This window comes from Chiloscyllium punctatum, chromosome 31 (genome assembly GCF_047496795.1).
Source record: "Chiloscyllium punctatum isolate Juve2018m chromosome 31, sChiPun1.3, whole genome shotgun sequence".
NCBI classification, from domain to species: Eukaryota; Metazoa; Chordata; class Chondrichthyes; order Orectolobiformes; family Hemiscylliidae; genus Chiloscyllium; species Chiloscyllium punctatum.
In genome coordinates, this window is record NC_092769.1 from 61,278,258 (window position 1) to 61,304,586 (window position 26,329).

At 42.3% G+C, this 26,329-nt stretch overlaps 15 non-coding genes across 15 annotated transcripts; all 15 read right to left on the minus strand.

Annotated features, from left to right (window-relative positions):
• Positions 1-1,254: 1,254 nt before the first annotated feature.
• trnar-acg (transfer RNA arginine (anticodon ACG)) lies at positions 1,255-1,327 on the minus strand. Its single transcript has one exon. It is a non-coding gene; the product is annotated as a tRNA-Arg (tRNA).
• A 1,704-nt stretch (positions 1,328-3,031) lies between these two features.
• On the minus strand, positions 3,032-3,104 carry trnar-acg (transfer RNA arginine (anticodon ACG)). Its single transcript has one exon. It is a non-coding gene; the product is annotated as a tRNA-Arg (tRNA).
• Positions 3,105-4,808: 1,704 nt separating this feature from the next.
• Positions 4,809-4,881, minus strand: trnar-acg (transfer RNA arginine (anticodon ACG)). The gene has a single exon. It is a non-coding gene; the product is annotated as a tRNA-Arg (tRNA).
• Positions 4,882-6,585: 1,704 nt separating this feature from the next.
• Positions 6,586-6,658, minus strand: trnar-acg (transfer RNA arginine (anticodon ACG)). The gene has a single exon. It is a non-coding gene; the product is annotated as a tRNA-Arg (tRNA).
• Positions 6,659-8,362: 1,704 nt separating this feature from the next.
• On the minus strand, positions 8,363-8,435 carry trnar-acg (transfer RNA arginine (anticodon ACG)). Its single transcript has one exon. It is a non-coding gene; the product is annotated as a tRNA-Arg (tRNA).
• Positions 8,436-10,139: 1,704 nt separating this feature from the next.
• On the minus strand, positions 10,140-10,212 carry trnar-acg (transfer RNA arginine (anticodon ACG)). The gene has a single exon. It is a non-coding gene; the product is annotated as a tRNA-Arg (tRNA).
• A 1,704-nt stretch (positions 10,213-11,916) lies between these two features.
• Positions 11,917-11,989, minus strand: trnar-acg (transfer RNA arginine (anticodon ACG)). Its single transcript has one exon. It is a non-coding gene; the product is annotated as a tRNA-Arg (tRNA).
• Positions 11,990-13,693: 1,704 nt separating this feature from the next.
• Positions 13,694-13,766, minus strand: trnar-acg (transfer RNA arginine (anticodon ACG)). Its single transcript has one exon. It is a non-coding gene; the product is annotated as a tRNA-Arg (tRNA).
• Positions 13,767-15,470: 1,704 nt separating this feature from the next.
• On the minus strand, positions 15,471-15,543 carry trnar-acg (transfer RNA arginine (anticodon ACG)). Its single transcript has one exon. It is a non-coding gene; the product is annotated as a tRNA-Arg (tRNA).
• Positions 15,544-17,247: 1,704 nt separating this feature from the next.
• On the minus strand, positions 17,248-17,320 carry trnar-acg (transfer RNA arginine (anticodon ACG)). The gene has a single exon. It is a non-coding gene; the product is annotated as a tRNA-Arg (tRNA).
• Positions 17,321-19,024: 1,704 nt separating this feature from the next.
• On the minus strand, positions 19,025-19,097 carry trnar-acg (transfer RNA arginine (anticodon ACG)). The gene has a single exon. It is a non-coding gene; the product is annotated as a tRNA-Arg (tRNA).
• A 1,704-nt stretch (positions 19,098-20,801) lies between these two features.
• trnar-acg (transfer RNA arginine (anticodon ACG)) lies at positions 20,802-20,874 on the minus strand. The gene has a single exon. It is a non-coding gene; the product is annotated as a tRNA-Arg (tRNA).
• Positions 20,875-22,578: 1,704 nt separating this feature from the next.
• trnar-acg (transfer RNA arginine (anticodon ACG)) lies at positions 22,579-22,651 on the minus strand. The gene has a single exon. It is a non-coding gene; the product is annotated as a tRNA-Arg (tRNA).
• A 1,705-nt stretch (positions 22,652-24,356) lies between these two features.
• trnar-acg (transfer RNA arginine (anticodon ACG)) lies at positions 24,357-24,429 on the minus strand. The gene has a single exon. It is a non-coding gene; the product is annotated as a tRNA-Arg (tRNA).
• A 1,704-nt stretch (positions 24,430-26,133) lies between these two features.
• Positions 26,134-26,206, minus strand: trnar-acg (transfer RNA arginine (anticodon ACG)). Its single transcript has one exon. It is a non-coding gene; the product is annotated as a tRNA-Arg (tRNA).
• Between the last annotated feature and the right edge of the window lie 123 nt (positions 26,207-26,329).

Below are 26,329 nucleotides of genomic sequence, written 5' to 3' on the forward strand. Positions count from 1 at the left end.
CAGAGACGTTATTGAGGAGCAAGGGAATCAAAGGTTAGGGGGAGAAAGCGGGAAAATGGGATTGGAAAACCTATCGGCCGTATTGGCGGAGCAGAATCGATGGGCTGAGTGGTATAATTTCTGCTCCTCTGTCTTATGGACGTTTCCTCAGAACGAGTTTGATTTCTGATTTTATTCCAGGATACAAAACCGATTTGAAGAGAAAATTAGAAAGTTTAGAAATGATGTGAACTTTACTTTTCAAAGCTTTTGATTTCTTTTCAGACTGTGCTGAGGAGTTGAATTGATTCCCAAAACCCACAGAAATTTACATGGCACTGTCAGAGTCAGATTCACCTATTAACCACATCTGGGTTGAAATCATTTTGATCATTCAAGTTTACTTTATTGGTAATAGAAGAAAGAGAACAGTACAACACAGGAATAGGCCCCAACACAGGAATTCCCTGTAATTCCTGATGAACGGCTTTTGCCCGAAACGTCGATTCTCTTGCTCTTCGGATGCTGTTCCTTTCCAGCACCACACTCTCGACAATGAACATTGTTCCCCAGAGTCCAATATAAAGCAGTGACCATTATTACATTATTCTCCAGAATCCAATGTAAAATATTGAGGATCATTTCCCAGACGAGAATTTAAAACAATTTTGCTGTCTAGGATTGTTCAATACGTTCGCAGAAGTTGTATGACTCTGATATTTTACTTGTAAATTCTGCGTCCGATGTACTCTCTCACACTAGCTGCCTGAGGAAGGAGCGGGGCGCTGGACTCTTGCACTTTCAGATAAACCTGTTGGACGACAACCTAGTGTTGTGTGATTTTTGACATTGTCCAATCCAGTCCAATGGCATCGTGGTTTGATGTCGGCGCGAACTGGGTAAAGATTGAAATATGGTAAAAACAATGACTGCAGATGCTGAAAACCAAATACTGGATTAGTGGTGCTGGAAGAGCACAGCAGTTCAGGCAGCATCAAACGAGCAGCGAAATCGACGTTTCGGGCAAAAGCCCTTCATCAGGAATGACTGAAATATGTCTTTTCAGTGAAAAGGGCATTTACCCTTCAGAATCAAAATTGCGTTGCTCATCATCTTAACTCATTTTATTCTGTGTTGTTGGCTGATCTGTTATTTTGCCGCTTTCCTTGATTACTTTCTTTCGTTTAATGTGAGAAAATTGCCCTTTTGTTATCCGCCTCCGTTGTCATTGAGGTTAATTTACAGGAGTGTGCTAAAGTGATTTCCAAGCGCACGCGAGCTAGGTAGGAGTCGAACCTACAATCTTCTGATCCGTAGTCAGACACGTTATCCATTGCGCCACTAGCCCGCACGCTCAAAAGTCACTTGTTAGGACGAGTCCCCTCTGCAATTCTTTGGTCTTGATGATGAAATGAGTGGCAATCGTCAATCGACAAGCTGAATATTCAGCAAGATCATCAGTTTCACTGCTTGACCTCGTTCACTTTGAAAGCTGATGAATTTCACCGAAAACTAAGAGCACACCTCACATTCAGATCACGTCTTCGCTAAGTCAGTTTACAAACTTCGAGGTTACAAAAAAAAACGCCAACTGCGGATGCTGGAAATCAGGAGCCAAGTCAGAAATTGCTGGGTAATTGGTCTGACAGCATGTGTGGAATGCAATCACACTTTAACGTTCGGGTCCGGAGATAAAGAGAAACTTCTTTCGCCAGAATGTGGTGAATCTGTGGAATTCATTGCCACAGAAGGCTCTCATTGGAGGAAGCCAGGCCATTGATTATATTTAAAACAGAGACAGAGACGTTATTGAGGAGCAAGGGAATCAAAGGTTAGGGGGAGAAAGCGGGAAAATGGGATTGGAAAACCTATCGGCCGTATTGGCGGAGCAGAATCGATGGGCGGAGTGGTATAATTTCTGCTCCTCTGTCTTATGGACGTTTCCTCAGAACGAGTTTGATTTCTGATTTTATTCCAGGATACAAAACCGATTTGAAGAGAAAATTAGAAAGTTTAGAAATGATGTGAACTTTACTTTTCAAAGCTTTTGATTTCTTTTCAGACTGTGCTGAGGAGTTGAATTGATTCCCAAAACCCACAGAAATTTACATGGCACTGTCAGAGTCAGATTCACCTATTAACCACATCTGGGTTGAAATCATTTTGATCATTCAAGTTTACTTTATTGGTAATAGAAGAAAGAGAACAGTACAACACAGGAATAGGCCCCAACACAGGAATTCCCTGTAATTCCTGATGAACGGCTTTTGCCCGAAACGTCGATTCTCTTGCTCTTCGGATGCTGTTCCTTTCCAGCACCACACTCTCGACAATGAACATTGTTCCCCAGAGTCCAATATAAAGCAGTGACCATTATTACATTATTCTCCAGAATCCAATGTAAAATATTGAGGATCATTTCCCAGACGAGAATTTAAAACAATTTTGCTGTCTAGGATTGTTCAATACGTTCGCAGAAGTTGTATGACTCTGATATTTTACTTGTAAATTCTGCGTCCGATGTACTCTCTCACACTAGCTGCCTGAGGAAGGAGCGGGGCGCTGGACTCTTGCACTTTCAGATAAACCTGTTGGACGACAACCTAGTGTTGTGTGATTTTTGACATTGTCCAATCCAGTCCAATGGCATCGTGGTTTGATGTCGGCGCGAACTGGGTAAAGATTGAAATATGGTAAAAACAATGACTGCAGATGCTGAAAACCAAATACTGGATTAGTGGTGCTGGAAGAGCACAGCAGTTCAGGCAGCATCAAACGAGCAGCGAAATCGACGTTTCGGGCAAAAGCCCTTCATCAGGAATGACTGAAATATGTCTTTTCAGTGAAAAGGGCATTTACCCTTCAGAATCAAAATTGCGTTGCTCATCATCTTAACTCATTTTATTCTGTGTTGTTGGCTGATCTGTTATTTTGCCGCTTTCCTTGATTACTTTCTTTCGTTTAATGTGAGAAAATTGCCCTTTTGTTATCCGCCTCCGTTGTCATTGAGGTTAATTTACAGGAGTGTGCTAAAGTGATTTCCAAGCGCACGCGAGCTAGGTAGGAGTCGAACCTACAATCTTCTGATCCGTAGTCAGACACGTTATCCATTGCGCCACTAGCCCGCACGCTCAAAAGTCACTTGTTAGGACGAGTCCCCTCTGCAATTCTTTGGTCTTGATGATGAAATGAGTGGCAATCGTCAATCGACAAGCTGAATATTCAGCAAGATCATCAGTTTCACTGCTTGACCTCGTTCACTTTGAAAGCTGATGAATTTCACCGAAAACTAAGAGCACACCTCACATTCAGATCACGTCTTCGCTAAGTCAGTTTACAAACTTCGAGGTTACAAAAAAAAACGCCAACTGCGGATGCTGGAAATCAGGAGCCAAGTCAGAAATTGCTGGGTAATTGGTCTGACAGCATGTGTGGAATGCAATCACACTTTAACGTTCGGGTCCGGAGATAAAGAGAAACTTCTTTCGCCAGAATGTGGTGAATCTGTGGAATTCATTGCCACAGAAGGCTCTCATTGGAGGAAGCCAGGCCATTGATTATATTTAAAACAGAGACAGAGACGTTATTGAGGAGCAAGGGAATCAAAGGTTAGGGGGAGAAAGCGGGAAAATGGGATTGGAAAACCTATCGGCCGTATTGGCGGAGCAGAATCGATGGGCGGAGTGGTATAATTTCTGCTCCTCTGTCTTATGGACGTTTCCTCAGAACGAGTTTGATTTCTGATTTTATTCCAGGATACAAAACCGATTTGAAGAGAAAATTAGAAAGTTTAGAAATGATGTGAACTTTACTTTTCAAAGCTTTTGATTTCTTTTCAGACTGTGCTGAGGAGTTGAATTGATTCCCAAAACCCACAGAAATTTACATGACACTGTCAGAGTCAGATTCACCTATTAACCACATCTGGGTTGAAATCATTTTGATCATTCAAGTTTATTTTATTGGTAATAGAAGAAAGAGAACAGTACAACACAGGAATAGGCCCCAACACAGGAATTCCCTGTAATTCCTGATGAACGGCTTTTGCCCGAAACGTCGATTCTCTTGCTCTTCGGATGCTGTTCCTTTCCAGCACCACACTCTCGACAATGAACATTGTTCCCCAGAGTCCAATATAAAGCAGTGACCATTATTACATTATTCTCCAGAATCCAATGTAAAATATTGAGGATCATTTCCCAGACGAGAATTTAAAACAATTTTGCTGTCTAGGATTGTTCAATACGTTCGCAGAAGTTGTATGACTCTGATATTTTACTTGTAAATTCTGCGTCCGATGTACTCTCTCACACTAGCTGCCTGAGGAAGGAGCGGGGCGCTGGACTCTTGCACTTTCAGATAAACCTGTTGGACGACAACCTAGTGTTGTGTGATTTTTGACATTGTCCAATCCAGTCCAATGGCATCGTGGTTTGATGTCGGCGGGAACTGGGTAAAGATTGAAATATGGTAAAAACAATGACTGCAGATGCTGAAAACCAAATACTGGATTAGTGGTGCTGGAAGAGCACAGCAGTTCAGGCAGCATCAAACGAGCAGCGAAATCGACGTTTCGGGCAAAAGCCCTTCATCAGGAATGACTGAAATATGTCTTTTCAGTGAAAAGGGCATTTACCCTTCAGAATCAAAATTGCGTTGTTCATCATCTTAACTCATTTTATTCTGTGTTGTTGGCTGATCTGTTATTTTGCCGCTTTCCTTGATTACTTTCTTTCATTTAATGTGAGAAAATTGCCCTTTTGTTATCCGCCTCCGTTGCAATTGAGGTTAATTTACAGGAGTGTGCTAAAGTGATTTCCAAGCGCACGCGAGCTAGGTAGGAGTCGAACCTACAATCTTCTGATCCGTAGTCAGACGCGTTATCCATTGCGCCACTAGCCCGCACGCTCAAGAGCCCCGTGTTAGGACGAGTCCCCTCTGCAATTCTTTGGTCTTGATGATGAAATGAGTGGCAATCGTCAATCGACAAGCTGAATATTCAGCAAGATCATCAGTTTCACTGCTTGACCTCGTTCACTTTGAAAGCTGATGAATTTCACCGAAAACTAAGAGCACACCTCACATTCAGATCACGTCTTCGCTAAGTCAGTTTACAAACTTCGAGGTTACAAAAAAAAACGCCAACTGCGGATGCTGGAAATCAGGAGCCAAGTCAGAAATTGCTGGGTAATTGGTCTGACAGCATGTGTGGAATGCAATCACACTTTAACGTTCGGGTCCGGAGATAAAGAGAAACTTCTTTCGCCAGAATGTGGTGAATCTGTGGAATTCATTGCCACAGAAGGCTCTCATTGGAGGAAGCCAGGCCATTGATTATATTTAAAACAGAGACAGAGACGTTATTGAGGAGCAAGGGAATCAAAGGTTAGGGGGAGAAAGCGGGAAAATGGGATTGGAAAACCTATCGGCCGTATTGGCGGAGCAGAATCGATGGGCTGAGTGGTATAATTTCTGCTCCTCTGTCTTATGGACGTTTCCTCAGAACGAGTTTGATTTCTGATTTTATTCCAGGATACAAAACCGATTTGAAGAGAAAATTAGAAAGTTTAGAAATGATGTGAACTTTACTTTTCAAAGCTTTTGATTTCTTTTCAGACTGTGCTGAGGAGTTGAATTGATTCCCAAAACCCACAGAAATTTACATGGCACTGTCAGAGTCAGATTCACCTATTAACCACATCTGGGTTGAAATCATTTTGATCATTCAAGTTTACTTTATTGGTAATAGAAGAAAGAGAACAGTACAACACAGGAATAGGCCCCAACACAGGAATTCCCTGTAATTCCTGATGAACGGCTTTTGCCCGAAACGTCGATTCTCTTGCTCTTCGGATGCTGTTCCTTTCCAGCACCACACTCTCGACAATGAACATTGTTCCCCAGAGTCCAATATAAAGCAGTGACCATTATTACATTATTCTCCAGAATCCAATGTAAAATATTGAGGATCATTTCCCAGACGAGAATTTAAAACAATTTTGCTGTCTAGGATTGTTCAATACGTTCGCAGAAGTTGTATGACTCTGATATTTTACTTGTAAATTCTGCGTCCGATGTACTCTCTCACACTAGCTGCCTGAGGAAGGAGCGGGGCGCTGGACTCTTGCACTTTCAGATAAACCTGTTGGACGACAACCTAGTGTTGTGTGATTTTTGACATTGTCCAATCCAGTCCAATGGCATCGTGGTTTGATGTCGGCGCGAACTGGGTAAAGATTGAAATATGGTAAAAACAATGACTGCAGATGCTGAAAACCAAATACTGGATTAGTGGTGCTGGAAGAGCACAGCAGTTCAGGCAGCATCAAACGAGCAGCGAAATCGACGTTTCGGGCAAAAGCCCTTCATCAGGAATGACTGAAATATGTCTTTTCAGTGAAAAGGGCATTTACCCTTCAGAATCAAAATTGCGTTGCTCATCATCTTAACTCATTTTATTCTGTGTTGTTGGCTGATCTGTTATTTTGCCGCTTTCCTTGATTACTTTCTTTCGTTTAATGTGAGAAAATTGCCCTTTTGTTATCCGCCTCCGTTGTCATTGAGGTTAATTTACAGGAGTGTGCTAAAGTGATTTCCAAGCGCACGCGAGCTAGGTAGGAGTCGAACCTACAATCTTCTGATCCGTAGTCAGACACGTTATCCATTGCGCCACTAGCCCGCACGCTCAAAAGTCACTTGTTAGGACGAGTCCCCTCTGCAATTCTTTGGTCTTGATGATGAAATGAGTGGCAATCGTCAATCGACAAGCTGAATATTCAGCAAGATCATCAGTTTCACTGCTTGACCTCGTTCACTTTGAAAGCTGATGAATTTCACCGAAAACTAAGAGCACACCTCACATTCAGATCACGTCTTCGCTAAGTCAGTTTACAAACTTCGAGGTTACCAAAAAAAACGCCAACTGCGGATGCTGGAAATCAGGAGCCAAGTCAGAAATTGCTGGGTAATTGGTCTGACAGCATGTGTGGAATGAAATCACACTTTAACGTTCGGGTCCGGAGATAAAGAGAAACTTCTTTCGCCAGAATGTGGTGAATCTGTGGAATTCATTGCCACAGAAGGCTCTCATTGGAGGAAGCCAGGCCATTGATTATATTTAAAACAGAGACAGAGACGTTATTGAGGAGCAAGGGAATCAAAGGTTAGGGGGAGAAAGCGGGAAAATGGGATTGGAAAACCTATCGGCCGTATTGGCGGAGCAGAATCGATGGGCTGAGTGGCATAATTTCTGCTCCTCTGTCTTATGGACGTTTCCTCAGAACCAGTTTGATTTCTGATTTTATTCCAGGATACAAAACCGATTTGAAGAGAAAATTAGAAAGTTTAGAAATGATGTGAACTTTACTTTTCAAAGCTTTTGATTTCTTTTCAGACTGTGCTGAGTAGTTGAATTGATTCCCAAAACCCACAGAAATTTACATGGCACTGTCAGAGTCAGATTCACCTATTAACCACATCTGGGTTGAAATCATTTTGATCATTCAAGTTTACTTTATTGGTAATAGAAGAAAGAGAACAGTACAACACAGGAATAGGCCCCAACACAGGAATTCCCTGTAATTCCTGATGAACGGCTTTTGCCCGAAACGTCGATTCTCTTGCTCTTCGGATGCTGTTCCTTTCCAGCACCACACTCTCGACAATGAACATTGTTCCCCAGAGTCCAATATAAAGCAGTGACCATTATTACATTATTCTCCAGAATCCAATGTAAAATATTGAGGATCATTTCCCAGACGAGAATTTAAAACAATTTTGCTGTCTAGGATTGTTCAATACGTTCGCAGAAGTTGTATGACTCTGATATTTTACTTGTAAATTCTGCGTCCGATGTACTCTCTCACACTAGCTGCCTGAGGAAGGAGCGGGGCGCTGGACTCTTGCACTTTCAGATAAACCTGTTGGACGACAACCTAGTGTTGTGTGATTTTTGACATTGTCCAATCCAGTCCAATGGCATCGTGGTTTGATGTCGGCGCGAACTGGGTAAAGATTGAAATATGGTAAAAACAATGACTGCAGATGCTGAAAACCAAATACTGGATTAGTGGTGCTGGAAGAGCACAGCAGTTCAGGCAGCATCAAACGAGCAGCGAAATCGACGTTTCGGGCAAAAGCCCTTCATCAGGAATGACTGAAATATGTCTTTTCAGTGAAAAGGGCATTTACCCTTCAGAATCAAAATTGCGTTGCTCATCATCTTAACTCATTTTATTCTGTGTTGTTGGCTGATCTGTTATTTTGCCGCTTTCCTTGATTACTTTCTTTCGTTTAATGTGAGAAAATTGCCCTTTTGTTATCCGCCTCCGTTGTCATTGAGGTTAATTTACAGGAGTGTGCTAAAGTGATTTCCAAGCGCACGCGAGCTAGGTAGGAGTCGAACCTACAATCTTCTGATCCGTAGTCAGACACGTTATCCATTGCGCCACTAGCCCGCACGCTCAAAAGTCACTTGTTAGGACGAGTCCCCTCTGCAATTCTTTGGTCTTGATGATGAAATGAGTGGCAATCGTCAATCGACAAGCTGAATATTCAGCAAGATCATCAGTTTCACTGCTTGACCTCGTTCACTTTGAAAGCTGATGAATTTCACCGAAAACTAAGAGCACACCTCACATTCAGATCACGTCTTCGCTAAGTCAGTTTACAAACTTCGAGGTTACAAAAAAAAACGCCAACTGCGGATGCTGGAAATCAGGAGCCAAGTCAGAAATTGCTGGGTAATTGGTCTGACAGCATGTGTGGAATGCAATCACACTTTAACGTTCGGGTCCGGAGATAAAGAGAAACTTCTTTCGCCAGAATGTGGTGAATCTGTGGAATTCATTGCCACAGAAGGCTCTCATTGGAGGAAGCCAGGCCATTGATTATATTTAAAACAGAGACAGAGACGTTATTGAGGAGCAAGGGAATCAAAGGTTAGGGGGAGAAAGCGGGAAAATGGGATTGGAAAACCTATCGGCCGTATTGGCGGAGCAGAATCGATGGGCGGAGTGGTATAATTTCTGCTCCTCTGTCTTATGGACGTTTCCTCAGAACGAGTTTGATTTCTGATTTTATTCCAGGATACAAAACCGATTTGAAGAGAAAATTAGAAAGTTTAGAAATGATGTGAACTTTAATTTTCAAAGCTTTTGATTTCTTTTCAGACTGTGCTGAGGAGTTGAATTGATTCCCAAAACCCACAGAAATTTACATGACACTGTCAGAGTCAGATTCACCTATTAACCACATCTGGGTTGAAATCATTTTGATCATTCAAGTTTATTTTATTGGTAATAGAAGAAAGAGAACAGTACAACACAGGAATAGGCCCCAACACAGGAATTCCCTGTAATTCCTGATGAACGGCTTTTGCCCGAAACGTCGATTCTCTTGCTCTTCGGATGCTGTTCCTTTCCAGCACCACACTCTCGACAATGAACATTGTTCCCCAGAGTCCAATATAAAGCAGTGACCATTATTACATTATTCTCCAGAATCCAATGTAAAATATTGAGGATCATTTCCCAGACGAGAATTTAAAACAATTTTGCTGTCTAGGATTGTTCAATACGTTCGCAGAAGTTGTATGACTCTGATATTTTACTTGTAAATTCTGCGTCCGATGTACTCTCTCACACTAGCTGCCTGAGGAAGGAGCGGGGCGCTGGACTCTTGCACTTTCAGATAAACCTGTTGGACGACAACCTAGTGTTGTGTGATTTTTGACATTGTCCAATCCAGTCCAATGGCATCGTGGTTTGATGTCGGCGGGAACTGGGTAAAGATTGAAATATGGTAAAAACAATGACTGCAGATGCTGAAAACCAAATACTGGATTAGTGGTGCTGGAAGAGCACAGCAGTTCAGGCAGCATCAAACGAGCAGCGAAATCGACGTTTCGGGCAAAAGCCCTTCATCAGGAATGACTGAAATATGTCTTTTCAGTGAAAAGGGCATTTACCCTTCAGAATCAAAATTGCGTTGTTCATCATCTTAACTCATTTTATTCTGTGTTGTTGGCTGATCTGTTATTTTGCCGCTTTCCTTGATTACTTTCTTTCATTTAATGTGAGAAAATTGCCCTTTTGTTATCCGCCTCCGTTGCAATTGAGGTTAATTTACAGGAGTGTGCTAAAGTGATTTCCAAGCGCACGCGAGCTAGGTAGGAGTCGAACCTACAATCTTCTGATCCGTAGTCAGACGCGTTATCCATTGCGCCACTAGCCCGCACGCTCAAGAGCCCCGTGTTAGGACGAGTCCCCTCTGCAATTCTTTGGTCTTGATGATGAAATGAGTGGCAATCGTCAATCGACAAGCTGAATATTCAGCAAGATCATCAGTTTCACTGCTTGACCTCGTTCACTTTGAAAGCTGATGAATTTCACCGAAAACTAAGAGCACACCTCACATTCAGATCACGTCTTCGCTAAGTCAGTTTACAAACTTCGAGGTTACAAAAAAAAACGCCAACTGCGGATGCTGGAAATCAGGAGCCAAGTCAGAAATTGCTGGGTAATTGGTCTGACAGCATGTGTGGAATGAAATCACACTTTAACGTTCGGGTCCGGAGATAAAGAGAAACTTCTTTCGCCAGAATGTGGTGAATCTGTGGAATTCATTGCCACAGAAGGCTCTCATTGGAGGAAGCCAGGCCATTGATTATATTTAAAACAGAGACAGAGACGTTATTGAGGAGCAAGGGAATCAAAGGTTAGGGGGAGAAAGCGGGAAAATGGGATTGGAAAACCTATCGGCCGTATTGGCGGAGCAGAATCGATGGGCTGAGTGGTATAATTTCTGCTCCTCTGTCTTATGGACGTTTCCTCAGAACGAGTTTGATTTCTGATTTTATTCCAGGATACAAAACCGATTTGAAGAGAAAATTAGAAAGTTTAGAAATGATGTGAACTTTACTTTTCAAAGCTTTTGATTTCTTTTCAGACTGTGCTGAGGAGTTGAATTGATTCCCAAAACCCACAGAAATTTACATGGCACTGTCAGAGTCAGATTCACCTATTAACCACATCTGGGTTGAAATCATTTTGATCATTCAAGTTTACTTTATTGGTAATAGAAGAAAGAGAACAGTACAACACAGGAATAGGCCCCAACACAGGAATTCCCTGTAATTCCTGATGAACGGCTTTTGCCCGAAACGTCGATTCTCTTGCTCTTCGGATGCTGTTCCTTTCCAGCACCACACTCTCGACAATGAACATTGTTCCCCAGAGTCCAATATAAAGCAGTGACCATTATTACATTATTCTCCAGAATCCAATGTAAAATATTGAGGATCATTTCCCAGACGAGAATTTAAAACAATTTTGCTGTCTAGGATTGTTCAATACGTTCGCAGAAGTTGTATGACTCTGATATTTTACTTGTAAATTCTGCGTCCGATGTACTCTCTCACACTAGCTGCCTGAGGAAGGAGCGGGGCGCTGGACTCTTGCACTTTCAGATAAACCTGTTGGACGACAACCTAGTGTTGTGTGATTTTTGACATTGTCCAATCCAGTCCAATGGCATCGTGGTTTGATGTCGGCGCGAACTGGGTAAAGATTGAAATATGGTAAAAACAATGACTGCAGATGCTGAAAACCAAATACTGGATTAGTGGTGCTGGAAGAGCACAGCAGTTCAGGCAGCATCAAACGAGCAGCGAAATCGACGTTTCGGGCAAAAGCCCTTCATCAGGAATGACTGAAATATGTCTTTTCAGTGAAAAGGGCATTTACCCTTCAGAATCAAAATTGCGTTGCTCATCATCTTAACTCATTTTATTCTGTGTTGTTGGCTGATCTGTTATTTTGCCGCTTTCCTTGATTACTTTCTTTCGTTTAATGTGAGAAAATTGCCCTTTTGTTATCCGCCTCCGTTGTCATTGAGGTTAATTTACAGGAGTGTGCTAAAGTGATTTCCAAGCGCACGCGAGCTAGGTAGGAGTCGAACCTACAATCTTCTGATCCGTAGTCAGACACGTTATCCATTGCGCCACTAGCCCGCACGCTCAAAAGTCACTTGTTAGGACGAGTCCCCTCTGCAATTCTTTGGTCTTGATGATGAAATGAGTGGCAATCGTCAATCGACAAGCTGAATATTCAGCAAGATCATCAGTTTCACTGCTTGACCTCGTTCACTTTGAAAGCTGATGAATTTCACCGAAAACTAAGAGCACACCTCACATTCAGATCACGTCTTCGCTAAGTCAGTTTACAAACTTCGAGGTTACCAAAAAAAACGCCAACTGCGGATGCTGGAAATCAGGAGCCAAGTCAGAAATTGCTGGGTAATTGGTCTGACAGCATGTGTGGAATGAAATCACACTTTAACGTTCGGGTCCGGAGATAAAGAGAAACTTCTTTCGCCAGAATGTGGTGAATCTGTGGAATTCATTGCCACAGAAGGCTCTCATTGGAGGAAGCCAGGCCATTGATTATATTTAAAACAGAGACAGAGACGTTATTGAGGAGCAAGGGAATCAAAGGTTAGGGGGAGAAAGCGGGAAAATGGGATTGGAAAACCTATCGGCCGTATTGGCGGAGCAGAATCGATGGGCTGAGTGGCATAATTTCTGCTCCTCTGTCTTATGGACGTTTCCTCAGAACCAGTTTGATTTCTGATTTTATTCCAGGATACAAAACCGATTTGAAGAGAAAATTAGAAAGTTTAGAAATGATGTGAACTTTACTTTTCAAAGCTTTTGATTTCTTTTCAGACTGTGCTGAGTAGTTGAATTGATTCCCAAAACCCACAGAAATTTACATGGCACTGTCAGAGTCAGATTCACCTATTAACCACATCTGGGTTGAAATCATTTTGATCATTCAAGTTTACTTTATTGGTAATAGAAGAAAGAGAACAGTACAACACAGGAATAGGCCCCAACACAGGAATTCCCTGTAATTCCTGATGAACGGCTTTTGCCCGAAACGTCGATTCTCTTGCTCTTCGGATGCTGTTCCTTTCCAGCACCACACTCTCGACAATGAACATTGTTCCCCAGAGTCCAATATAAAGCAGTGACCATTATTACATTATTCTCCAGAATCCAATGTAAAATATTGAGGATCATTTCCCAGACGAGAATTTAAAACAATTTTGCTGTCTAGGATTGTTCAATACGTTCGCAGAAGTTGTATGACTCTGATATTTTACTTGTAAATTCTGCGTCCGATGTACTCTCTCACACTAGCTGCCTGAGGAAGGAGCGGGGCGCTGGACTCTTGCACTTTCAGATAAACCTGTTGGACGACAACCTAGTGTTGTGTGATTTTTGACATTGTCCAATCCAGTCCAATGGCATCGTGGTTTGATGTCGGCGCGAACTGGGTAAAGATTGAAATATGGTAAAAACAATGACTGCAGATGCTGAAAACCAAATACTGGATTAGTGGTGCTGGAAGAGCACAGCAGTTCAGGCAGCATCAAACGAGCAGCGAAATCGACGTTTCGGGCAAAAGCCCTTCATCAGGAATGACTGAAATATGTCTTTTCAGTGAAAAGGGCATTTACCCTTCAGAATCAAAATTGCGTTGCTCATCATCTTAACTCATTTTATTCTGTGTTGTTGGCTGATCTGTTATTTTGCCGCTTTCCTTGATTACTTTCTTTCGTTTAATGTGAGAAAATTGCCCTTTTGTTATCCGCCTCCGTTGTCATTGAGGTTAATTTACAGGAGTGTGCTAAAGTGATTTCCAAGCGCACGCGAGCTAGGTAGGAGTCGAACCTACAATCTTCTGATCCGTAGTCAGACACGTTATCCATTGCGCCACTAGCCCGCACGCTCAAAAGTCACTTGTTAGGACGAGTCCCCTCTGCAATTCTTTGGTCTTGATGATGAAATGAGTGGCAATCGTCAATCGACAAGCTGAATATTCAGCAAGATCATCAGTTTCACTGCTTGACCTCGTTCACTTTGAAAGCTGATGAATTTCACCGAAAACTAAGAGCACACCTCACATTCAGATCACGTCTTCGCTAAGTCAGTTTACAAACTTCGAGGTTACAAAAAAAAACGCCAACTGCGGATGCTGGAAATCAGGAGCCAAGTCAGAAATTGCTGGGTAATTGGTCTGACAGCATGTGTGGAATGCAATCACACTTTAACGTTCGGGTCCGGAGATAAAGAGAAACTTCTTTCGCCAGAATGTGGTGAATCTGTGGAATTCATTGCCACAGAAGGCTCTCATTGGAGGAAGCCAGGCCATTGATTATATTTAAAACAGAGACAGAGACGTTATTGAGGAGCAAGGGAATCAAAGGTTAGGGGGAGAAAGCGGGAAAATGGGATTGGAAAACCTATCGGCCGTATTGGCGGAGCAGAATCGATGGGCGGAGTGGTATAATTTCTGCTCCTCTGTCTTATGGACGTTTCCTCAGAACGAGTTTGATTTCTGATTTTATTCCAGGATACAAAACCGATTTGAAGAGAAAATTAGAAAGTTTAGAAATGATGTGAACTTTACTTTTCAAAGCTTTTGATTTCTTTTCAGACTGTGCTGAGGAGTTGAATTGATTCCCAAAACCCACAGAAATTTACATGACACTGTCAGAGTCAGATTCACCTATTAACCACATCTGGGTTGAAATCATTTTGATCATTCAAGTTTATTTTATTGGTAATAGAAGAAAGAGAACAGTACAACACAGGAATAGGCCCCAACACAGGAATTCCCTGTAATTCCTGATGAACGGCTTTTGCCCGAAACGTCGATTCTCTTGCTCTTCGGATGCTGTTCCTTTCCAGCACCACACTCTCGACAATGAACATTGTTCCCCAGAGTCCAATATAAAGCAGTGACCATTATTACATTATTCTCCAGAATCCAATGTAAAATATTGAGGATCATTTCCCAGACGAGAATTTAAAACAATTTTGCTGTCTAGGATTGTTCAATACGTTCGCAGAAGTTGTATGACTCTGATATTTTACTTGTAAATTCTGCGTCCGATGTACTCTCTCACACTAGCTGCCTGAGGAAGGAGCGGGGCGCTGGACTCTTGCACTTTCAGATAAACCTGTTGGACGACAACCTAGTGTTGTGTGATTTTTGACATTGTCCAATCCAGTCCAATGGCATCGTGGTTTGATGTCGGCGGGAACTGGGTAAAGATTGAAATATGGTAAAAACAATGACTGCAGATGCTGAAAACCAAATACTGGATTAGTGGTGCTGGAAGAGCACAGCAGTTCAGGCAGCATCAAACGAGCAGCGAAATCGACGTTTCGGGCAAAAGCCCTTCATCAGGAATGACTGAAATATGTCTTTTCAGTGAAAAGGGCATTTACCCTTCAGAATCAAAATTGCGTTGTTCATCATCTTAACTCATTTTATTCTGTGTTGTTGGCTGATCTGTTATTTTGCCGCTTTCCTTGATTACTTTCTTTCATTTAATGTGAGAAAATTGCCCTTTTGTTATCCGCCTCCGTTGCAATTGAGGTTAATTTACAGGAGTGTGCTAAAGTGATTTCCAAGCGCACGCGAGCTAGGTAGGAGTCGAACCTACAATCTTCTGATCCGTAGTCAGACGCGTTATCCATTGCGCCACTAGCCCGCACGCTCAAGAGCCCCGTGTTAGGACGAGTCCCCTCTGCAATTCTTTGGTCTTGATGATGAAATGAGTGGCAATCGTCAATCGACAAGCTGAATATTCAGCAAGATCATCAGTTTCACTGCTTGACCTCGTTCACTTTGAAAGCTGATGAATTTCACCGAAAACTAAGAGCACACCTCACATTCAGATCACGTCTTCGCTAAGTCAGTTTACAAACTTCGAGGTTACAAAAAAAAACGCCAACTGCGGATGCTGGAAATCAGGAGCCAAGTCAGAAATTGCTGGGTAATTGGTCTGACAGCATGTGTGGAATGCAATCACACTTTAACGTTCGGGTCCGGAGATAAAGAGAAACTTCTTTCGCCAGAATGTGGTGAATCTGTGGAATTCATTGCCACAGAAGGCTCTCATTGGAGGAAGCCAGGCCATTGATTATATTTAAAACAGAGACAGAGACGTTATTGAGGAGCAAGGGAATCAAAGGTTAGGGGGAGAAAGCGGGAAAATGGGATTGGAAAACCTATCGGCCGTATTGGCGGAGCAGAATCGATGGGCTGAGTGGTATAATTTCTGCTCCTCTGTCTTATGGACGTTTCCTCAGAACGAGTTTGATTTCTGATTTTATTCCAGGATACAAAACCGATTTGAAGAGAAAATTAGAAAGTTTAGAAATGATGTGAACTTTACTTTTCAAAGCTTTTGATTTCTTTTCAGACTGTGCTGAGGAGTTGAATTGATTCCCAAAACCCACAGAAATTTACATGGCACTGTCAGAGTCAGATTCACCTATTAACCACATCTGGGTTGAAATCATTTTGATCATTCAAGTTTACTTTATTGGTAATAGAAGAAAGAGAACAGTACAACACAGGAATAGGCCCCAACACAGGAATTCCCTGTAATTCCTGATGAACGGCTTTTGCCCGAAACGTCGATTCTCTTGCTCTTCGGATGCTGTTCCTTTCCAGCACCACACTCTCGACAATGAACATTGTTCCCCAGAGTCCAATATAAAGCAGTGACCATTATTACATTATTCTCCAGAATCCAATGTAAAATATTGAGGATCATTTCCCAGACGAGAATTTAAAACAATTTTGCTGTCTAGGATTGTTCAATACGTTCGCAGAAGTTGTATGACTCTGATATTTTACTTGTAAATTCTGCGTCCGATGTACTCTCTCACACTAGCTGCCTGAGGAAGGAGCGGGGCGCTGGACTCTTGCACTTTCAGATAAACCTGTTGGACGACAACCTAGTGTTGTGTGATTTTTGACATTGTCCAATCCAGTCCAATGGCATCGTGGTTTGATGTCGGCGCGAACTGGGTAAAGATTGAAATATGGTAAAAACAATGACTGCAGATGCTGAAAACCAAATACTGGATTAGTGGTGCTGGAAGAGCACAGCAGTTCAGGCAGCATCAAACGAGCAGCGAAATCGACGTTTCGGGCAAAAGCCCTTCATCAGGAATGACTGAAATATGTCTTTTCAGTGAAAAGGGCATTTACCCTTCAGAATCAAAATTGCGTTGCTCATCATCTTAACTCATTTTATTCTGTGTTGTTGGCTGATCTGTTATTTTGCCGCTTTCCTTGATTACTTTCTTTCGTTTAATGTGAGAAAATTGCCCTTTTGTTATCCGCCTCCGTTGTCATTGAGGTTAATTTACAGGAGTGTGCTAAAGTGATTTCCAAGCGCACGCGAGCTAGGTAGGAGTCGAACCTACAATCTTCTGATCCGTAGTCAGACACGTTATCCATTGCGCCACTAGCCCGCACGCTCAAAAGTCACTTGTTAGGACGAGTCCCCTCTGCAATTCTTTGGTCTTGATGATGAAATGAGTGGCAATCGTCAATCGACAAGCTGAATATTCAGCAAGATCATCAGTTTCACTGCTTGACCTCGTTCACTTTGAAAGCTGATGAATTTCACCGAAAACTAAGAGCACACCTCACATTCAGATCACGTCTTCGCTAAGTCAGTTTACAAACTTCGAGGTTACCAAAAAAAACGCCAACTGCGGATGCTGGAAATCAGGAGCCAAGTCAGAAATTGCTGGGTAATTGGTCTGACAGCATGTGTGGAATGAAATCACACTTTAACGTTCGGGTCCGGAGATAAAGAGAAACTTCTTTCGCCAGAATGTGGTGAATCTGTGGAATTCATTGCCACAGAAGGCTCTCATTGGAGGAAGCCAGGCCATTGATTATATTTAAAACAGAGACAGAGACGTTATTGAGGAGCAAGGGAATCAAAGGTTAGGGGGAGAAAGCGGGAAAATGGGATTGGAAAACCTATCGGCCGTATTGGCGGAGCAGAATCGATGGGCTGAGTGGCATAATTTCTGCTCCTCTGTCTTATGGACGTTTCCTCAGAACCAGTTTGATTTCTGATTTTATTCCAGGATACAAAACCGATTTGAAGAGAAAATTAGAAAGTTTAGAAATGATGTGAACTTTACTTTTCAAAGCTTTTGATTTCTTTTCAGACTGTGCTGAGTAGTTGAATTGATTCCCAAAACCCACAGAAATTTACATGGCACTGTCAGAGTCAGATTCACCTATTAACCACATCTGGGTTGAAATCATTTTGATCATTCAAGTTTACTTTATTGGTAATAGAAGAAAGAGAACAGTACAACACAGGAATAGGCCCCAACACAGGAATTCCCTGTAATTCCTGATGAACGGCTTTTGCCCGAAACGTCGATTCTCTTGCTCTTCGGATGCTGTTCCTTTCCAGCACCACACTCTCGACAATGAACATTGTTCCCCAGAGTCCAATATAAAGCAGTGACCATTATTACATTATTCTCCAGAATCCAATGTAAAATATTGAGGATCATTTCCCAGACGAGAATTTAAAACAATTTTGCTGTCTAGGATTGTTCAATACGTTCGCAGAAGTTGTATGACTCTGATATTTTACTTGTAAATTCTGCGTCCGATGTACTCTCTCACACTAGCTGCCTGAGGAAGGAGCGGGGCGCTGGACTCTTGCACTTTCAGATAAACCTGTTGGACGACAACCTAGTGTTGTGTGATTTTTGACATTGTCCAATCCAGTCCAATGGCATCGTGGTTTGATGTCGGCGCGAACTGGGTAAAGATTGAAATATGGTAAAAACAATGACTGCAGATGCTGAAAACCAAATACTGGATTAGTGGTGCTGGAAGAGCACAGCAGTTCAGGCAGCATCAAACGAGCAGCGAAATCGACGTTTCGGGCAAAAGCCCTTCATCAGGAATGACTGAAATATGTCTTTTCAGTGAAAAGGGCATTTACCCTTCAGAATCAAAATTGCGTTGCTCATCATCTTAACTCATTTTATTCTGTGTTGTTGGCTGATCTGTTATTTTGCCGCTTTCCTTGATTACTTTCTTTCGTTTAATGTGAGAAAATTGCCCTTTTGTTATCCGCCTCCGTTGTCATTGAGGTTAATTTACAGGAGTGTGCTAAAGTGATTTCCAAGCGCACGCGAGCTAGGTAGGAGTCGAACCTACAATCTTCTGATCCGTAGTCAGACACGTTATCCATTGCGCCACTAGCCCGCACGCTCAAAAGTCACTTGTTAGGACGAGTCCCCTCTGCAATTCTTTGGTCTTGATGATGAAATGAGTGGCAATCGTCAATCGACAAGCTGAATATTCAGCAAGATCATCAGTTTCACTGCTTGACCTCGTTCACTTTGAAAGCTGATGAATTTCACCGAAAACTAAGAGCACACCTCACATTCAGATCACGTCTTCGCTAAGTCAGTTTACAAACTTCGAGGTTACCAAAAAAAACGCCAACTGCGGATGCTGGAAATCAGGAGCCAAGTCAGAAATTGCTGGGTAATTGGTCTGACAGCATGTGTGGAATGAAATCACACTTTAACGTTCGGGTCCGGAGATAAAGAGAAACTTCTTTCGCCAGAATGTGGTGAATCTGTGGAATTCATTGCCACAGAAGGCTCTCATTGGAGGAAGCCAGGCCATTGATTATATTTAAAACAGAGACAGAGACGTTATTGAGGAGCAAGGGAATCAAAGGTTAGGGGGAGAAAGCGGGAAAATGGGATTGGAAAACCTATCGGCCGTATTGGCGGAGCAGAATCGATGGGCTGAGTGGCATAATTTCTGCTCCTCTGTCTTATGGACGTTTCCTCAGAACCAGTTTGATTTCTGATTTTATTCCAGGATACAAAACCGATTTGAAGAGAAAATTAGAAAGTTTAGAAATGATGTGAACTTTACTTTTCAAAGCTTTTGATTTCTTTTCAGACTGTGCTGAGTAGTTGAATTGATTCCCAAAACCCACAGAAATTTACATGGCACTGTCAGAGTCAGATTCACCTATTAACCACATCTGGGTTGAAATCATTTTGATCATTCAAGTTTACTTTATTGGTAATAGAAGAAAGAGAACAGTACAACACAGGAATAGGCCCCAACACAGGAATTCCCTGTAATTCCTGATGAACGGCTTTTGCCCGAAACGTCGATTCTCTTGCTCTTCGGATGCTGTTCCTTTCCAGCACCACACTCTCGACAATGAACATTGTTCCCCAGAGTCCAATATAAAGCAGTGACCATTATTACATTATTCTCCAGAATCCAATGTAAAATATTGAGGATCATTTCCCAGACGAGAATTTAAAACAATTTTGCTGTCTAGGATTGTTCAATACGTTCGCAGAAGTTGTATGACTCTGATATTTTACTTGTAAATTCTGCGTCCGATGTACTCTCTCACACTAGCTGCCTGAGGAAGAAGCGGGGCACTGGACTCTTGCACCTTCAGATAAACCTGTTGGACGACAACCTAGTGTTGTGTGATTTTTGACATTGTCCAATCCAGTCCAATGGCATCGTGGTTTGATGTCGGCGCGAACTGGGTAAAGATTGAAATATGGTAAAAACAATGACTGCAGATGCTGAAAACCAAATACTGGATTAGTGGTGCTGGAAGAGCACAGCAGTTCAGGCAGCATCAAACGAGCAGCGAAATCGACGTTTCGGGCAAAAGCCCTTCATCAGGAATGACTGAAATATGTCTTTTCAGTGAAAAGGGCATTTACCCTTCAGAATCAAAATTGCGTTGCTCATCATCTTAACTCATTTTATGCTGTGTTGTTGGCTGATCTGTTATTTTGCCGCTTTCCTTGATTACTTTCTTTCGTTTAATGTGAGAAAATTGCCCTTTTGTTATCCGCCTCCGTTGTCATTGAGGTTAATTTACAGGAGTGTGCTAAAGCAATTTCCAAGCGCACGCGAGCTAGGTAGGAGTCGAACCTACAATCTTCTGATCCGTAGTCAGACACGTTATCCATTGCGCCACTAGCCCGCACGCTCAAAAGTCACTTGTTAGGACGAGTCCCCTCTGCAATTCTTTGGTCTTGATGATGAAATGAGTGGCAATCGTCAATCGACAAGCTGAATATTCAGCAAGATCATCAGTTTCACTGCTTGACCTCGTTCACTTTGAAAGCTGATGAATTTCACCGAAAACTAAGAGCACACCTCACATTCAGATCACGTCTTCGCTAAGTCAGTTTACAAACTTCGAGGTTACCAAAAAAAACGCCAACTGCGGATGCTGGAAATCAGGAGCCAAGTCAGAAATTGCTGGGTAATTGGTCTGACAGCATGTGTGGAATGAAATCACACTTTAACGTTCGGGTCCGGAGATAAAGAGAAACTTCTTTCGCCAGAATGTGGTGAATCTGTGGAATTCATTGCCACAGAAGGCTCTCATTGGAGGAAGCCAGGCCATTGATTATATTTAAAACAGAGACAGAGACGTTATTGAGGAGCAAGGGAATCAAAGGTTAGGGGGAGAAAGCGGGAAAATGGGATTGGAAAACCTATCGGCCGTATTGGCGGAGCAGAATCGATGGGCTGAGTGGCATAATTTCTGCTCCTCTGTTTTATGGACGTTTCCTCAGAACGAGTTTGATTTCTGATTTTATTCCAGGATACAAAACCGATTTGAAGAGAAAATTAGAAAGTTTAGAAATGATGTGAACTTTACTTTTCAAAGCTTTTGATTTCTTTTCAGACTGTGCTGAGTAGTTGAATTGATTCCCAAAACCCACAGAAATTTACATGGCACTGTCAGAGTCAGATTCACCTATTAACCACATCTGGGTTGAAATCATTTTGATCATTCAAGTTTACTTTATTGGTAATAGAAGAAAGAGAACAGTACAACACAGGAATAGGCCCCAACACAGGAATTCCCTGTAATTCCTGATGAACGGCTTTTGCCCGAAACGTCGATTCTCTTGCTCTTCGGATGCTGTTCCTTTCCAGCACCACACTCTCGACAATGAACATTGTTCCCCAGAGTCCAATATAAAGCAGTGACCATTATTACATTATTCTCCAGAATCCAATGTAAAATATTGAGGATCATTTCCCAGACGAGAATTTAAAACAATTTTGCTGTCTAGGATTGTTCAATGCGTTCGCAGAAGTTGTATGACTCTGATATTTTACTTGTAAATTCTGCGTCCGATGTACTCTGTCACACTAGCTGCCTGAGGAAGGAGCGGGGCGCTGGACTCTTGCACTTTCAGATAAACCTGTTGGACGACAACCTAGTGTTGTGTGATTTTTGACATTGTCCAATCCAGTCCAATGGCATCGTGGTTTGATGTCGGCGGGAACTGGGTAAAGATTGAAATATGGTAAAAACAATGACTGCAGATGCTGAAAACCAAATACTGGATTAGTGGTGCTGGAAGAGCACAGCAGTTCAGGCAGCATCAAACGAGCAGCGAAATCGACGTTTCGGGCAAAAGCCCTTCATCAGGAATGACTGAAATATGTCTTTTCAGTGAAAAGGGCATTTACCCTTCAGAATCAAAATTGCGTTGCTCATCATCTTAACTCATTTTATTCTGCGTTGTTGGCTGATCTGTTATTTTGCCGCTTTCCTTGATTACTTTCTTTCGTTTAATGTGAGAAAATTGCCCTTTTGTTATCCGCCTCCGTTGTCATTGTGGTTAATTTACAGGAGTGTGCTAAAGTGATTTCCCAGCGCACGCGAGCTAGGTAGGAGTCGAACCTACAATCTTCTGATCCGTAGTCAGACGCGTTATCCATTGCGCCACTAGCCCGCACGCTCAAGAGCCCCGTGTGAGGACGAGTCCCCTCTGCAATTCTTTGGTCTTGATGATGAAATGAGTGGCAATCGTCAATCGACAAGCTGAATATTCAGCAAGATCATCAGTTTCACTGCTTGACCTCGTTCACTTTGAAATCTGATGAATTTCACCGAAAACTAAGAGCACACCTCACATTCAGATCACGTCTTCGCTAAGTCAGTTTACAAACTTCGAGGTTACCAAAAAAAACGCCAACTGCGGATGCTGGAAATCAGGAGCCAAGTCAGAAATTGCTGGGTAATTGGTCTGACAGCATGTGTGGAATGAAATCACACTTTAACGTTCGGGTCCGGAGATAAAGAGAAACTTCTTTCGCCAGAATGTGGTGAATCTGTGGAATTCATTGCCACCTGAAGGCTCTCATTGGAGGAAGCCAGGCCATTGATTATATTTAAAACAGAGACAGAGACGTTATTGAGGAGCAATGGAATCAAAGGTTAGGGGGAGAAAGCGGGAAAATGGGATTGGAAAACCTATCGGCCGTATTGGCGGAGCAGAATCGATGGGCTGAGTGGCATAATTTCTGCTCCTCTGTTTTATGGACGTTTCCTCAGAACGAGTTTGAGTTCTGATTTTATTCCAGGATACAAAACCGATTTGAAGAGAAAATTAGAAAGTTTAGAAATGATGTGAACTTTACTTTTCAAAGCTTTTGATTTCTTTTCAGACTGTGCTGAGTAGTTGAATTGATTCCCAAAACCCACAGAAATTTACATGGCACTGTCAGAGTCAGATTCACCTATTAACCACATCTGGGTTGAAATCATTTTGATCATTCAAGTTTACTTTATTGGTAATAGAAGAAAGAGAACAGTACAACACAGGAATAGGCCCCAACACAGGAATTCCCTGTAATTCCTGATGAACGGCTTTTGCCCGAAACGTCGATTCTCTTGCTCTTCGGATGCTGTTCCTTTCCAGCACCACACTCTCGACAATGAACATTGTTCCCCAGAGTCCAACATAAAGCAGTGACCATTATTACATTATTCTCCAGAATCCAATGTAAAATATTGAGGATCATTTCCCAGACGAGAATTTAAAACAATTTTGCTGTCTAGGATTTTTCAATGCGTTCGCAGAAGTTGTATGACTCTGATATTTTACTTGTAAATTCTGCGTCCGATGTACTCTCTCACACTAGCTGCCTGAGGAAGGAGCGGGGCGCTGGACTCTTGCACTTTCAGATAAACCTGTTGGACGACAACCTAGTGTTGTGTGATTTTTGACATTGTCCAATCCAGTCCAATGGCATCGTGGTTTGATGTCGGCGGGAACTGGGTAAAGATTGAAATATGGTAAAAACAATGACTGCAGATGCTGAAAACCAAATACTGGATTAGTGGTGCTGGAAGAGCACAGCAGTTCAGGCAGCATCAAACGAGCAGCGAAATCGACGTTTCGGGCAAAAGCCCTTCATCAGGAATGACTGAAATATGTCTTTTCAGTGAAAAGGGCATTTACCCTTCAGAATCAAAATTGCGTTGCTCATCATCTTAACTCATTTTATTCTGCGTTGTTGGCTGATCTGTTATTTTGCCGCTTTCCTTGATTACTTTCTTTCGTTTAATGTGAGGAAATTGCCCTTTTGTTATCCGCCTCCGTTGTCATTGAGGTTAATTTACAGGAGTGTGCTAAAGTGATTTCCAAGCGCACGCGAGCTAGGTAGGAGTCGAACCTACAATCTTCTGATCCGTAGTCAGACGCGTTATCCATTGCGCCACTAGCCCGCACGCTCAAGAGCCCCGTGTTAGGACGAGTCCCCTCTGCAATTCTTTGGTCTTGATGATGAAATGAGTGGCAATCGTCAATCGACAAGCTGAATATTCAGCAAGATCATCAGTTTCACTGCTTGACCTCGTTCACTTTGAAAGCTGATGAATTTCACCGAAAACTAAGAGCACACCTCACATTCAGATCACGTCTTCGCTAAGTCAGTTTACAAACTTCGAGGTTACAAAAAAAAACGCCAACTGCGGATGCTGGAAATCAGGAGCCAAGTCAGAAATTGCTGGGTAATTGGTCTGACAGCATGTGTGGAATGCAATCACACTTTAACGTTCGGGTCCGGAGATAAAGAGAAACTTCTTTCGCCAGAATGTGGTGAATCTGTGGAATTCATTGCCACAGAAGGCTCTCATTGGAGGAAGCCAGGCCATTGATTATATTTAAAACAGAGACAGAGACGTTATTGAGGAGCAAGGGAATCAAAGGTTAGGGGGAGAAAGCGGGAAAATGGGATTGGAAAACCTATCGGCCGTATTGGCGGAGCAGAATCGATGGGCTGAGTGGTATAATTTCTGCTCCTCTGTCTTATGGACGTTTCCTCAGAACGAGTTTGATTTCTGATTTTATTCCAGGATACAAAACCGATTTGAAGAGAAAATTAGAAAGTTTAGAAATGATGTGAACTTTACTTTTCAAAGCTTTTGATTTCTTTTCAGACTGTGCTGAGGAGTTGAATTGATTCCCAAAACCCACAGAAATTTACATGGCACTGTCAGAGTCAGATTCACCTATTAACCACATCTGGGTTGAAATCATTTTGATCATTCAAGTTTACTTTATTGGTAATAGAAGAAAGAGAACAGTACAACACAGGAATAGGCCCCAACACAGGAATTCCCTGTAATTCCTGATGAACGGCTTTTGCCCGAAACGTCGATTCTCTTGCTCTTCGGATGCTGTTCCTTTCCAGCACCACACTCTCGACAATGAACATTGTTCCCCAGAGTCCAATATAAAGCAGTGACCATTATTACATTATTCTCCAGAATCCAATGTAAAATATTGAGGATCATTTCCCAGACGAGAATTTAAAACAATTTTGCTGTCTAGGATTGTTCAATACGTTCGCAGAAGTTGTATGACTCTGATATTTTACTTGTAAATTCTGCGTCCGATGTACTCTCTCACACTAGCTGCCTGAGGAAGGAGCGGGGCGCTGGACTCTTGCACTTTCAGATAAACCTGTTGGACGACAACCTAGTGTTGTGTGATTTTTGACATTGTCCAATCCAGTCCAATGGCATCGTGGTTTGATGTCGGCGCGAACTGGGTAAAGATTGAAATATGGTAAAAACAATGACTGCAGATGCTGAAAACCAAATACTGGATTAGTGGTGCTGGAAGAGCACAGCAGTTCAGGCAGCATCAAACGAGCAGCGAAATCGACGTTTCGGGCAAAAGCCCTTCATCAGGAATGACTGAAATATGTCTTTTCAGTGAAAAGGGCATTTACCCTTCAGAATCAAAATTGCGTTGCTCATCATCTTAACTCATTTTATTCTGTGTTGTTGGCTGATCTGTTATTTTGCCGCTTTCCTTGATTACTTTCTTTCGTTTAATGTGAGAAAATTGCCCTTTTGTTATCCGCCTCCGTTGTCATTGAGGTTAATTTACAGGAGTGTGCTAAAGTGATTTCCAAGCGCACGCGAGCTAGGTAGGAGTCGAACCTACAATCTTCTGATCCGTAGTCAGACACGTTATCCATTGCGCCACTAGCCCGCACGCTCAAAAGTCACTTGTTAGGACGAGTCCCCTCTGCAATTCTTTGGTCTTGATGATGAAATGAGTGGCAATCGTCAATCGACAAGCTGAATATTCAGCAAGATCATCAGTTTCACTGCT